Source organism: Adiantum capillus-veneris, chromosome 4, assembly GCF_014529385.1.
Source record: "Adiantum capillus-veneris isolate H3 chromosome 4, ASM1452938v2, whole genome shotgun sequence".
NCBI lineage: Eukaryota > Viridiplantae > Streptophyta > Polypodiopsida > Polypodiales > Pteridaceae > Adiantum > Adiantum capillus-veneris.
This window is the reverse complement of record NC_140934.1, coordinates 75,856,497-75,870,355: the sequence shown is the minus strand read 5'-3', so window position 1 is coordinate 75,870,355 and position 13,859 is coordinate 75,856,497. Positions and strand designations below refer to the sequence as shown.

General features: G+C 42.7%; 1 pseudogene across 3 annotated transcripts; it reads right to left on the bottom strand.

Moving 5' to 3' along the window:
• Nucleotides 1-2,187: 2,187 nt before the first annotated feature.
• Nucleotides 2,188-6,166, bottom strand: LOC147459439 (phosphatidylinositol 4-kinase gamma 6 pseudogene; annotated as a pseudogene). 3 transcript variants are annotated; one of them, XR_015187878.1, is made up of 4 exons: nucleotides 5,464-6,166; nucleotides 5,244-5,371; nucleotides 4,824-4,896; nucleotides 2,188-4,731 (listed from the first exon to the last, which is right to left on the bottom strand). The product of XR_015187878.1 is annotated as a phosphatidylinositol 4-kinase gamma 6 pseudogene, transcript variant X3 (transcript). The 3 variants fall into 3 exon arrangements; XR_015187877.1 differs by having other exon boundaries at nucleotides 5,244-5,357; XR_015187876.1 differs by having other exon boundaries at nucleotides 5,244-5,414; nucleotides 5,539-6,166.
• Between the last annotated feature and the right edge of the window lie 7,693 nt (nucleotides 6,167-13,859).

Genomic DNA, 13,859 nt, shown 5'->3' with positions numbered 1-13,859 from the left:
ACGGTTACGTGTATTGTGTATGTGCTAAACAGTTGTCCCACAAAAGCATTGCAATCTATCACTCCTTATGATGCTTGGCATGCCAAGAAGCCATCCATTAGTCATTTGGGCGTATTTGGTTGCTCACCTTACGTTGTAGTCCATGAGCTCTAATAGTTCTCACCTTTTGTGTTTGAAACACCAAATGTTGGTCAAAACTCTAGTTTCAAGGGGTCACAGATAATTGAATAATAAGGCTGTGAAATGTATTTTTATTGGTTACAATTTAGAAAGCGCAAGTTACATGTTGTACCATCCGCAAACGAAGCGTATCTTGATTAGTCAATATATTTTTGTGATGATACAATTCAGCCCTTATTAGCATGTACCAAGGTGATAAACACAAGGTCACAAAATGTATCGAATACGTTATTACCTCTATTCAATGGTGGCAATACAAATGTAAGTCCTAATGAAGCACGTGCAACCTATACAGGTTTCAAATAATATTACAAAAAATATTTAAATTTCCAAGATGTAATAGATGAGGATAGGAGTGAAAATGAGCAGGCTAAAGAGATGTTAAGATGGCTAGTGCAAACCTTGCGTGACAACAAATTGGGTTTTCCTTTGTCATGGCACTTCATTCAGGATTTTGCCTATGCAGTACATACAGTATACACACACATATGTATTTGTTGTTGCTCCAACCATATGCAGACTTTTTGGCTAGGTTCGATTTTGACACGTACTCTTCTCATGTTTCAGCAGGTTCAGGTGGACTGTGTGTTCCTCTTTGTCAACCTCTCTTCGTCGCACTCGCACGTTCTTCAGTCGTTGCTCCAGTCATATGCATGCTTTTTGGCTTGGGTTCGATTTTGGGTGCTCTAGACAATTTGAAGAGCACGTACAGATGGACTATATGTTCCTCTTTAAAGCCTCTCTTCGTCAATCTCTTATATTTTCCCTTGATTTGGATGAGCTCTCCTCCCTTCACTATGAGCTCTACTTGATTGTTTCTCATTTTCCACTTGTAATGTTTCCTATGGGTTTTCCTGGTTTTGAGGTTTCCCATTAGTAATTCAATTTGACATTACAAAAAGTGTGTGCGCGCGCGTGTGGGGAGAGAGGTGTGATCACCTCCCAAAGGATGTACTTAGGGAATTAGATCATTACATCATGAGAGGGGGTGTGTGTGTGTGTGTTGGGGGGTGGGGGGGGGGGGGGGGGGATTGAGGGGCAATTATTATCCACATGCATTGTGTTTTTAGATGGATCTAACTTCAAAGTGACACACTTCTGTGCTTTTTGTAGTGGGGTGTTGGTTTTTGTGAAAGAGATTTCACTTGTTTTAGTGACGGGAAATAATCGCGTTGTTCGACAATGAGACATTGTTTTCATTAGGGCAAACTCGAGAGAAATAACATTACACTAATGATAATGTGCTTGGTAGCAACATTTTTAAAGCACCATACTTGAGAATCTGCAAAGGCTGCAAAAACATGGATCATCAACAAAAGGGTCATATGTTAAGTGCATGCCCATTCTGTACCTAGTGCAATGTGAACAAAATATGCATCACACAAGAAACAATCTGCAATGGTCACATTCTCCTCTTGCCTATAAGCCTCTGTCACCTTGACGTGGGCCATTTTCCTTTCTGTGAAGTATCTTTAACCCTTAAACGTAATACACGACTTGGTGCTGTGATCTCTTTAGCTACAAGAGTTGTATTTCATCTTTTACACGCCTTTCTCACTATCTTATGTTAGTCTTATTCTTCATGATGGAAGGTGCAGTAGTCTATCTCTCCCTTCTAACTGACAACATTTTCCCCCCTTTAACAAAGGCTTGATCAACAGCACACTACTTGGCCTTGATTTTCTTAGACTGAGCCTCCTTAAGAGTGTAGAGACTCATGTACTTGACAGCTTTAAATCAACCCCTGGTCACAGGTTCCTGATTGAACACAAATGTCTGATATCAATCTTATAACGCATCAAAACAGTTTACATAACAAAACTGTCGAGAATAAAATAGCGTGTAGCAATCAATTGCTCCTTGAAATCTTTAATCTTTGCAAGAAAGACATCAATTAATGGCACAATATGATAAGAGATTATCCATGTGGAAGCTTCCGCTCGTAACAACAACATTAATGAAAGCCCACCATTCATTCAAACAGACAATGACAATGACTTCAAAGGCAATCACAAAAATGCATGACACCCTATTTTCCAAAAGGTTGTCTATTTTGCCATACAAGTACTCTTTGTTAAGCAGAAGCAATGACTTTTCTTGCTGCCACAACAGGAGAGTCAGTTCAAAGAATTTACAAACTGAAAAGTGTATGTAAGCATTCCTTTACTGTACAATCAACACCTACTCACAGCCAGCATCGTAAGAGCTCTCCTCATATCAAGAAAGCCTAACGTGGGTGTTTACGAAGTACTGTAGGTTTCAAAAAAGGCTCCTCCAGGACTCCAACACTGAAAACCATTCCTCTGTTTTTCAAAATTGGCAAGAAATACCAAGCCTCTGCCTGTGGTTAACACTACGTTCTGGTCTGTTTGCCAGTGCTTCCTCTAGAAGACCCTCAAAGTGACCCATGAAGAGAATCCACTCCTTCTCACTCATGTCTGCAAGAGAGAAAGGGGGAGAACCACCATTAGCATTGTTCTTCCCTGTTGTTTCAGAAGCTGGCATCCTATGTTCACAGCCGTCCAAATATCTCTGCTTCCGATTGTGGAAGCTAACACTCCTCAAAGACATTGCCCTGGGGGATATGAGATCAGAATCTTGCAAAGCATCATTCGTTTTGGTGTCGTTATCTGCAAAAACGAGGACCTCCTCCTCCTCGGTCAAGGGACAGAACTCCGCGCAAAGTCTGGGACTGCGCTCAGCACGAGCACCTCTTGGAGACTTCATGTCTGACTTTTTATCTGCTATCAACTTCTGCCAATATTCAATCCTACCATTCCATAAACTCGAACCTCCATCCAAGACTTTGCGAGAGGAGCCCAAGTAGCCATCCTCTTCTAACGCTGACGCATCTGGCCAAATTTGAAGAGGAATTCGGCTTGGGTGCAGAGCTCTGGGAGAAAAATTGAAATCATGAGCAGGTGCTGGAAGGTCAGGCAAGAGTGGAAAAATAGATTGATCCAAACCAACACAGTCACTTTCTGTTGGAAAGAGTTGATAATCATTGGACATAAAATTCAACTTGTGATCAAACTCATGATCCATTTCAAATTCAAATTGCTCATGCAGATCCTCTCCAACAGAAACTTCAGAGATTGCTGCATCCTCATAACCATCGTCACAGCACAGCTTCCCGCCTAGAAGCTCCGTCTCAATTTCAAACTTAGCTTGCATGCAAAGTAGCTCAAGCTCACTAGCTTCCTCAAGTCCATCCCTGCTCATCATTTCTCCTATTTCTGCTAGACACAATCCGGCAGCAGCTGCCCTTTTCAAGAGTGTTGTGGAGAGGATGAGCATCCTAAAGCACACCTCTCTTAACATCGGCAGCTCACGTCGAAGTACATCTGCATCTTTATGCTGATCCAGACGCTTAATATAATCAAGCTCTTCCTCTGAGAAAGGCACCGAGGCCTGCGGCCAGTGAAGCCACTCAAAGTAAGGATCTTCAAGAGCTTCAGGTAGACATAGTCCATGGTCAATTGGAATAAGTTCCAGTGACTCATTCACATGAACATTAGAGTAGCTCCAAGTATTGTCAAGAGACTTATTATTCCTAATTAATATGTTACCAGCATGTCTATCAGTGTTAAAGATTCTAATGTCGAGAATGCCAATTCTGTGTACAGCTGCCACTGAGAAACGAGAAGTTCCATGGTCACTTGCATCATAATCATGATGCACAAACTGCTGACAAGAAGCTATTTTTGAAACAGGCTGAATTCCCTTCTCCTGTCCCTTGCGGACTGTTGAAGCACCATTGACATGAAATGCATGATGAGCAACCTTCACCAGTGCTGTAGGAGGTACCTTCGCAAAATTCTCATGGTCGAGAAGATAAGCAGCAACCTCTCTGACCCCCGTCTCTCCAACTCTAACAGTCTTCTTCAAGCCAGGCTGCCCCAAACTCCTCCCTATGTAGCCTTTTGGATTGTTAGGCGCGAACGGTTCCTCGTCAGTAGGCTTCACGATGGCAACACTATCCCCATTGGTATTACGGAAATAATAGGCACCACCTAGACCACCACTCACTGCAACTGGCTCCACACCGCAGTTAATGGCCTTGTTGATCTGTTTCAAGATTCGCTTCATCTTTGGGCAGCACCGTACACCCCCAACAACCTCAAATGGCTGACCTCCATCCATTGCCACTTGCACATCTGAAGAGGGATATATGCATGGAGTTGACAAACTTCTCTGCAACTCTCTTGTTAATAATAGTGGTGAATCATTCCTTACTTCACTTAAGTCACCTTTGAAGACCGTATCCCCAAACATAAGAGCAGTCTGCTCTGTAGGAACATTCAACATCGCTTGCATTTTCTTCTTTACCGTTTGGGCATTATCAGCTCGATCGAGCTCAATTCCAAGCACACTCCCTGTGTCAGTTTGTACAAAAATGCGTCGCCGGCCAACAGGCCTAGTTTGTACTCCCCCTGATCCCTTCTTGCCACTTCCCAAGACACCGTCCGGAACTGGGATTGGTATCCGTGCCTGTACTGGACTTTCTACACTTGGAGGCATTGCTGCTTCAACTTCAACACAGCAACAATTCTGCCACAGTGACAACAGCAGCATGGTCTTGAGCCTCGAAAAAATATCCTAATCCATTGCCAAAAACTTGCAGAGGGTGTACAAGAACTTGCCTTAGAAGCAAACAACACTAGCTCCAACGCAGAAAAGTCTCCAGTGCCGCAAAATCACATAATTTGAGTGATGCTGAAACCAAAACAAATATATTAGGTCAAGATGGGAAAAAGGGCTAACATACATCACTGTGCTCTAAACAAAAACAGATATTCATTAATTTGGCAAGCCACAGACCCATATAATCTCAAAATAAAGTAGAATTAAGAGAAGGAAAAATAGACGCAGCAGAATTCAGTGGGGCAATCATGGGCTTCCCTATCCTAATCTTTAAGGCAGCTACAAATCTTGATAACAGCCCGACTAGCTGCACAGCTTAACACATACACTGTTGTTTAGGCGGCAAAGGAGCAGACAGAGTAATGTAGTGAGAAAGAATCATGTCACTTCACCAGATCTGGTGTCAGAAGTTGGAATACCTTCAACTGCAAAGGTAGGTCAGGAAGCCAAGACAGATCTACACAGGACAACAAGGCAAGTCGTAGAATTGATCACATATCTATCCCCAGTTGACCTGCCACCCCTCTTGAGTACTGACAAAATAGATCTGCACTGAGCTTGTTATGCAAGGCCAAAACCAACTGCAATGCCTGTATTTTGTAAAAGTGAATATCAGTAGAAGAAGAAAATGTGCAATACCTCGTCCCTAACATACAAGTATCACTTTTGTGAGCTGCAAATCGACTAGATCTGTCTCTGACCCCAAGAGCTCACCGTGTGCCAAGCTCTGCTTTCACAGTCCCGTATGCAGAAATACCGAGTAGTTTCTGCATGCAACTACCATGCATTCCTAGAATCATGCCTCAGCCATTGTTGCCTGTCTTATTTAATCCCGTCTGCAGCAAGTCAAGCAGACCTTGCAAAAAAACTGAAATTCCCTCCTTGTACACAACTTAATCCCGTCTGCAGCAAGTCAAGCAGACTTTGCAAAAAAACTGAAATTCCCTCCTTGTACGCAAAATTGTAACTCCAAACGATATTTAAGCAGGAATAACTGGCAGCCACACTAGCGATGGGATGTGATCGATGCACGAGTATGTAGAAGGCGGGGCGAATGTGAGCACAACCGCGCGCCTGTGTGTGTGTGTGTGTGTGTGTGTGTGTGTACTACCACTACGAAGGGTAGTACACGGGGTGTGTGTTTTAGGAACTATGGTTCTGTGTGCGTCTGTGACTAGGCGATGTGTGTGTAAGGAACTGTGGAGTGTATGTGTGTTTGCAAGTGGAGGCCGCAGGGGCGATCTATGAGCTTGTACGTTCTGTGTGCGCCAAACCCTACACTGAAGAAAAAGCGGAAAAGAGCACACACAAGCAAGCAAGACCTCTTTAAGCTTTGTCTTAGCTATGGATTACTGTCTAAAATGTTTCGCGTGTCGAATGCTCCAGAAGGTTAAAACTTTTAAATCGTGTCCATTTATGATGCTGGAGCACGATTAATCTCAGCCGTCCATCTGCAGAATCTCCATGTGAAGGACCTCTTGCGCCAGCATGGGCAAGACCGCGTGGGCCCAAGACTTTCGGATAAGAGCTGATTCTTCTCGTCAATATATTTATAAATTTATTTGAGAGGAAAATTCTAAAAACATTTACCAAAATTAAATTTAGCCTTTTTTATTATGAGAAAAATATTATAATTATTCTATTTCCAGACTATTCCAGCTTTCTACAAATCTGTCACAGATCTTTTCGCAGAAAATCCAGTTTAAAAATGGGAAATGCTCTTTATATTTTAACTTAAAATCTGCAGTTTTTAAATTCTCAATTTTTGTGCCACGACATACTGCCAATGGCAAGGCGCCGCGTGGCGAACAGTAGCAGCTTTTTCAACGTTGTGGACCTCACTGCCCTTGTAGTTGTAGCCAATCACAATTAGACACATGGTGGGACTGAGTTGAACCCCTCTTTCTTTTTACTTTGGCCTTCCACGTGTCTAGTAATTTTGGGTTTAGCGAAGGTGCTGCGCGCCGTCTATATAGCCTATGTTTTAATAACGCTTTTTTGACAAACAAAACCCACCACCTACTCAAATGAACACCCCATTCTCATTCACGACTCACACATAGTGCATTTCCTAGCTACTTCACACAATGTATGCCTTGAGTCATATGAAGGATAAGCGCCAAGTCTTTCTCGTTTTGGTGGGCAAACACACCACACTCAACTTGGATTCCCTCAAGTCTTCTCTGCAAAGTCTCTTTCGTTCTAGTGGGCGACAAGACATTAAACTTGCTTGATCTTGAGATTTCCCTCTTGTGTTGGCCATTCAAGTCTTCTTCTTGTGTATCATACAAAGATTAGCCTAGAGATTGAAGGAGTAAGTTGAAAAGATGTGAGCAATTTGATCTACCTTTTGGTCTACAAGTGGGTTGACCCACCATCTTCTACAAGAAAGAAGGACAAACATTCTAATGGGAGTTACCTATTTCACAAATTTCTTTTAGGTTTTGACTATATGTATTAGCATAATACATCACTTTTAACAAAAATTGTGCAAATCACATGCTCTATACTCACCAACAAAACTTTAAAAGTACACCCTTCTATAAAAGGAAAGATGATAGGAAATAGATGCATCTCCATTTTATAGTGAACATAGATCGCAACTTCACTGGGAGATAATTTGTATCTTTAACATCAGCCTACCTACCTACCTCTCTCTCTCTCTCTCTCTCTCTCTCTCTCTCTCTCTCTCTCTCTCTCTCTCTCTCTCTCTCTCTCTCTCTCACACACACACACACACACACACACACACACACACATATCAAATCATCCTTTGAGTTCTTCCTTTGGCAGTCATGGTGATTGAGAAATAGGAATGCCAACTTACAACGCTATTTAGATTACTCAAAGGATGCATGAGAAGATAGCTTGCAGTTGTTTGGTCATGGACAAGGCAGCTCGCCACCAGGTGCTTGCTCTTTTGTAGTGACATCACATCTCTATTGAAGCTCAAGATTCGCAAACGAAAGCAAAATTGTTCAAAATGCGGCTCCAATGCTCATACTTGGTAGGTTTGTCCTACATATCTTGGCAGCTTTTCACTGGAGGAACGATTTTCTATGCTCAAAGAACTCGGGGATTTGTTGAATATCATTGACAGGTGGCAACAGTACCTATTGTTGAAGTATTTAGAAAAATTTAAGTATTGCTTGAAGAAAGGCTATTCTTCCTTGCACGCTATAGATTGTCCATATTTGGCAATGGACAAGCTGAAGAAGTTTTAGACTAAAACAAGATTTGTTTCAACTAGTTGTATGGATGAGTCTACTTCTAAAGGGGTCCACAAGATATTAGTCTTGGAAAACTATTTCTCCATGCTACCAAGGAAGAAACCAATCAAGACTTGAGTTTTCACACTTCTAATGGAGACACTCCAAATTGTGAGGAAAGGGTGGATGTAATGGAAACGGCCTATGAACATTGAGATTAGCGGAATTAAGAGAATTATTAGTGAGAATTTTTATGAGACTACTTTGGTACCATGGAAGGTGAACTTAATTAGCGGTCGCAACATAACCATTATACTTAATTAGCTTGGCATGAACAATACTTTTGCAAGAGAGACAATTAGTGAACATGACAACAATTGAGGACAAGATTTATGTGGAGACGGTCCCCTGTCAGGACAACGGCAAGGCTAGACTAGACAAGGGCAAGGCCTGGCTAGGCAGTGTGGAAAGGGAGTCCAACTAGGGCAAAAGGGCCAAGGGCTATGCTATATAGTGGGTGGTTGGGTGGTGGACTCCTAGGTTCTAGTTCCCCTTGTCTAATATTGGTATCAGAGCTCAGGGGGGAGAGCTATGGAGGAAGGGGGCCTTGTGCATCTCTCTCTCTTTCTCTCTCGGTCGTTCATGAAGAATCATGGAGAAGATCTCTCTCTCTCGCTCTCAATCGAAGAGGAAAGCAATCTCTCTCTTGAGAGCTATGGAGGGCGTGGCTCTCACGTTGGGAATGTGAGGACAGCGGGTAGACAGACATGCGAATAACCTCCCAACCATCCTATATATAGGCCCCTGGCCCTCTTCCATATATAGACCCCTTTACTGCATGTGTGTCCGGCCCATTGCCCAGGCCGTGCCCGTCTAGTCCTACCCTTGGCATGACATTACTCCCCCCTTGGAGAAGAGTTTTCGTCCTCGAAAACACAAGTGGTGGTATCTTCATAAGAACACTAATGTTTTCCACCGTGGCATCCCTCATGGATCCAACGGTTCGCTGAATCGGAACCCGGTTCAGTGGGAGGTTGGTTCAGTGGGAGGTTCAATGAAATCAAGAGTAATATCTTGATTTGCCACATTGTTGTCCTTGTGCAACCATCTTGGTTAACCGACCCATAATCAAAAGAGCGTGAAGACTCCATTTAGAACTCACTTGAGAATGCTAAACGAATTATCATAACTAACAGGTGTCTAAATGCATACCCAGGTTTCAGAATTTTTGAAGGTACTGGAATGTGCAATATAACCTCGGCTCATCTTTCCATGAAAGTACTATGCTGACATACTCATCAGCAGCAACCAAGTCCTTGACTTGCTGTGGTTCTTGCCAGTAGCCAACCTCATCAAAAGTGATGATTAAGGTTGATAACTTGAGAATAACAGGCAGAGACTAAAACTAGCCGTAACATGCCTTTCATCATATGAAGCAAACTCCAAACCAGAAAGGTAACCGATCTAGTTGTTTTACTTCTTGCTAACGCATGCACTTAGCATATCCTTTAGCGTGGTTTACTAACGTATACACTTTGCATATCCTTTATTACTAAATAGAATGCTTGTAAGCTGCCTATCCCACGCGGGATGAATAGCAGCAGTAAGAGTGACGTACTTTCCCCCAACCACTTACAGACTGTCGCCCACGACTGACGACAAACTATGACTCAATCATTGAGTATCCAGCCATAAACTCGATATGCAATGGAGACAACCAACTAGGTTGAAAGCAGATTGGAGTTTCAAGCAGCCAATTACGAACACCCATACTCAGCCATCACCGTGTATGGCAGGGTGTAAACTCATACTAAATCTGCAAGAGAGATTGCACGGACGGCGCAAAAAATTGAAGAAACAATAATGTCCATGAATTTGCATGCCGCTCCGAATAAATTTGTGCTAAACACTAGGGCCCATAACACCTACTGTGCATGCATTTAACACAAACATATCCGAACCGCAATTCCATGATGAGACTTTCCACAGTATGTACATTGTAACATTTAATGGCCTAATAACTTATGTGTAGCGGAAATTAGCATGAACATAGTGGGCATTTCATTAGAATAGATTCCTAATGAGAATTACAAGAGTGCTTGGGTGGAGAGAGCAACAAAAAGCATAACACCTAGTTAGATAGCATCAACAATACTTTCAAAAGAGAGAGAAATTAAGCTATTGACAACAGTTGAGGACCGGATTTGCATGGAGCCGGTCCCCCCTCCAAAAGGCTTTGTATTATGGTTTCTCCCATCAAGAGAGACATTGTACAATACAATTCTTTGTGTTCCTTCAAGAGTAGCTAGTGCAATGAAGATGAAAGCTTCATGCACTAAGCAAAACACTTAACAAACGCAACTTTAATTATCCCCGTTCTCAGACCCAAGACCTCACACACCTTCGAAGATGGTGAGAGCTAGCAGGGTATGAGAGTAGATTGAGAGGAAGAAGGAGTATCTTACGAGAAAGATGTACATCTCCTCATATAATCACTCATATTAGCATAGCTTAGCTTAGTAATTAGCTTGGTAGAGGAGATGAGCATGCATTGAAGCTTGGCTCTTGGTTGGATTTGCATCCACATGCCAAGAGTGTGTTGATGTAGGCTTCTATCTCACAAGCTTGGAGTAGGTGATGAGCTCTCCATTAAAGCTTGGGAAGAGATAGTCTTCTTTTGCTTCACACCTAGACTCTGTGTGTGTGTGTGTGTGTGTGTGTGTGTGTGTGTGTGTGTGTGTGTGTGATAATGCCTTGCAAAAATCAGCCCCCTCTCTCTCTTGGGCGAGCCCTCTTACTATTTGCTCTTGCTCCAGCCTCATTGGCCCTCCCCAAGTCAAGACAATGACCATTAAGCAGCATAAGTGATAGCCTTTTGACATGTGTCCCCCTTTCCCCTTTTGTGAGAGTCTTAGGTAATTAAATAATTAGACTAAACTCTCATTGGACCCCTTTGCCTCCTGGCCAATAGGAATCAGGCAAGCCATTGGGCTCCTGAATGCTCATTGGACCCCTTGTGAGACTGCCCAATAGTCTTCTAGGAGACTTAATTCTCATTGGTTTCCTTTCTTAAATGTTTTTAAATTAATTAAACTAGATTTACTCTAGCTTAATTCTCATTGGTCCACTTCAAGGGTCATCCAATAGAAACTGGGCACACCTTGTGGGCATCTGGCCTAGGGAACTGACATGTGTCCCTCATTCCCTTTGTGTAAAGGGAGCCTCTCTGTGTGTGTGTGTGTGTGTGTGTGTGTGTGTGTGTGTGTGTGTGTGTGTGTGTGACTTTATCTCTCATCCCCTACTCTCAGGGCTTGCCCCCTCCCATGTAGGGATATGCAAAGACTTTTTAGTCACACACAAAGCATCCAATTTCCCCTAGGTTTGACCTTTGGACTCAACCTTTGAATTTTGGAACCTTAGCATTTTGGAAGTCTTAATGGGCTGAACCTTAGGGTCTTTTTAGCCCATTGTTACGCATGGCTCTTTTGCAGATGGCCCCCCCTTTGGATCCCTATATGTGGCCGGTCTGCTAGCTTAACCAATATTCTAGCTTTTTCTCCCCTGGTACTTTCCCACATTAAATGATCAGTTTAATATGAGAAAATCATTTAGGAGAATTAGATATTGATTAATATGACATACGTGAAAGTCTTGCAACAAATTTGGACCATAATAGAATGTGACAACCCGATCATACCTAGGTACCAACCATGAGACATTCTCATGAATATAGCATATTTTGCAACAAAAGTTGTACCATAATAGAATGTGACAACCCAGTCACACCTAGGTACCAACCATGAGACATTCTCATGTACATAGCATACTTAGCTATATGTAGAAACGACCCTCCGTTAAGGTGGTTTCACAGCACTTGTAATCGTAACAAGTTTGTACTTAGTACCCGACAATTTCTGGCCACTGAAATTGCTCCTAATACTGTGTGCGTAAAATGGTCGAACCAATGGATGCGACCAGCACCTAGGGACTTCGTTGCGACACATTGGTAAAAATTTGGCGCTAGTGTCAATCCCAGAGACTCATATTCTCCACATGAGGAATATGTCTCAAACAAGGATATCAAGAAAAGCGTCATCCAGCAAGTACGAACTAGTACTTGTGTGTGGAGGTAACTGCAAACACTTCGCGACAAGAGTGAGAGGGACCCTCATTATCATGCTCCACACTGGCTAAACTGAACTCCTTGAGTTCCTAGACCATGTTGTATCCCATGTGACAACATGTGCCAAATCGAACCCGACAAGTGGGCTCATAACAACATAATGGATATTGGAGACTACAGCCCAAAAGACTTTGGTTCGATATGCCCTTGGCATGGATCTGAAACATTCAAGCGTATTTGTACGACTTGAAAAGACCAAGCAACATTTCACTGGAAACCGTGGGTGTTGCCTATGCAATCCAACCCCTTTGGTTAACATCTACGTAGTCAAACCCCTTGGTAAGACCCTTTGTAGAAACTGCTCAACTAGCAGGTAACAATAACCAACATAGTTAACCATGGACATAATGATTGGAATCAACTTGAAAAGTTGAGTTTATCCGCTACCGCGTGGTAGACCTCGGCTCATCTTTCCTTGAAAGTCTAACTAGGAGAGATCAAACTGTGATCCTCAATGCAGATCAAGTGTGATCCTCAATGCAGATCAACTATGATCCTCAATGCCTATGGGGTGATGTAGCAGTCACCCGTCGGGTCGTACCCCAAAACAATATGTCCATAGACACTCCATAGTGCTATAGAGAGAGTAGGAAATCCACACAAGTGAACTGCCTAGCTCGTGTGGACAGCCATGCTGTCACCACTGATTGCTGCATCTATACTTCCTTGTAGAGATCAGCTGCTGTGAGTTAAAGATTATCAAAAACTCAGCTTGAGTGTCGCACTAAAAACATGTAGTGCAAAAATGACACCCTAAACATCCGTAATGACAAGACTCTTGCTTGTGCATTAACGTCGATGTATACTTCCCTGGGTAGATCTGTTCGATCTTGAAAACAATCACCCAAAGAATGCCAATAATTGGGTCTTACCCTTGGCCTGACAATGGCTCTTAGCCTGTGTGGCTCATAGCCCTTATGAAAATTAGTTGAGAGTTAGAGCACCTTGGGTCAGGCTCCATTGAACCGTTGAAGACTAATTTGAGTAGCATCTTAGCCATGTGCTAGCTAAAAGGTAGAGCACCTTGGCAGAGGCTGACTCACGAGCAAAACACGTATCAAAAGCTTCTTAGAAGATTTTCATTTTTCCCTTAAAGAGAAAGAGAGAGAAGAAGAGCATGCTGGGCTGAGGAACTTTCCTTAAGTTTTTAGAGTGTGTGCCCAAACTGTGTGCTCTTACGCATCTTATGTCTGACTTGCAGCTTATCGTATAAGCATTCCACAGTTTTTCGGTATGATTTTCTCATCAAGAGAGATAACAGAAAAACACAAAACTCACTCCGACCCACCTACCTTGTAGGGGTCATGATTGTATGAGTACGACGTAGCTTTGGCACTTTTCCTATAAAATAAGTCCTAGATTGAGGTTCCTTTTAGTATTGTTGGGTGTTGATAGCAACCAACCATCAAGTTCAACAGTCCATCACTTAGTCTGTCCTTGACAAAGTTGCGAGTGTTATAGCGGAAGCGTAATCTATGAAGTGGTGGACTCCATGCCACTTGCTTAGCATGCCTTGCATGCAAAAGCGTAGACCCTTGACTAATATGACGGCCTCAAGCGTGAGAGCAGAAACCAAAAGTGCCTTGCACAATCTGCATTGGTAGTGGTACATCATAATGGGATATCACCACACCTAAAATTGG